A 1,127-nucleotide genomic window follows, 5' to 3' on the forward strand; every position below is an offset into this window, starting at 1 on the left:
TATATAAATAAAAAAAATAGAAAAAAATAAAATGCATTAAAAATTAAAAAAGAATAATCACATTTAAAATAGAAATACTTTCTATGATAAATTTTGAGATAATTTGTATCTAGAAAATTTACTTTATCAGAAATGTTACAGGAAACTCTAATAGAAAAAGATAAAATGCATTAAAAATTAAAAAAGAATAATGCACATTTAAAATAGAAATACTTTCTATGATAAATTTTGAGATAATTTGTATCTAGAAAATTTACTTTATAAGAAATGTTAAAGGAAACTCTTCCAGGAGCGAATCAAGTTCTAAGCACATTATAGAAGATGTAAGTATGGGTAAAAGTTTATTTTTCTTATCCCACATTGATATATCAGTTAACTGTTCAAAATAATGATAGAGGAAAATTATTTTATAATTTTAGCTTGATGAATGTCAATGCCACAAACAAAATACTTCTAAACACAAGATACTTATTGCTACAGAGGAATTAGTTATTTGAAAGTAAAAACCCAATTATATGTGTACATTGCCAACTCCAGATAAACCACTTAAATGCTTTAAAAAAGAAAATAAAAGTGAAAAATTGATAGCTAAGAAATTATAGAAGAATATGGGTAAAGAGTAGAAATAGGAGGGCTGGAGAGATGGCTCAGTAGTTAACAGCACTGGCCGCTCCAGCAGAGGACCCAGGTTCGATTCCCAGAACCCACATGGTGGCTAACAACCGTCCATAACTCCAGTTCCAGGGGAATCTGACAACCTCTTTGGACCTCTGTGGGCATTGCATAATACAGGTACATCTACCTACATGTAGGCAATACACTCATACATATAAAATAAAATAATAAAAATTTAAAAAGGGGCTGGAGAGATAGGTCAGCAGTTAAGAGCACTGGCTGCTCTTGCAGAGGACCCAGGTTTGATTCTCAGCACTCACATGAGGGCTAACAACCACCTATAACTCCAGTTCTGGGGGAATCCGAGCCCTCTTCTGGCCTCCATGGACACTGCACAACACAGGTGCACTCACATACAAGCAGGCAATACACTCACATACATAAAATAATATGTAAAATAAAAACAATAAATAAAATATTTTAAAAAACATATAAAAAAGAACGGAAGCTGG

The sequence above is a fragment of the Nannospalax galili genome, unplaced genomic scaffold (assembly GCF_000622305.1).
Source record: "Nannospalax galili isolate Female #2095 unplaced genomic scaffold, S.galili_v1.0 scaffold1877, whole genome shotgun sequence".
NCBI classification, from domain to species: Eukaryota; Metazoa; Chordata; class Mammalia; order Rodentia; family Spalacidae; genus Nannospalax; species Nannospalax galili.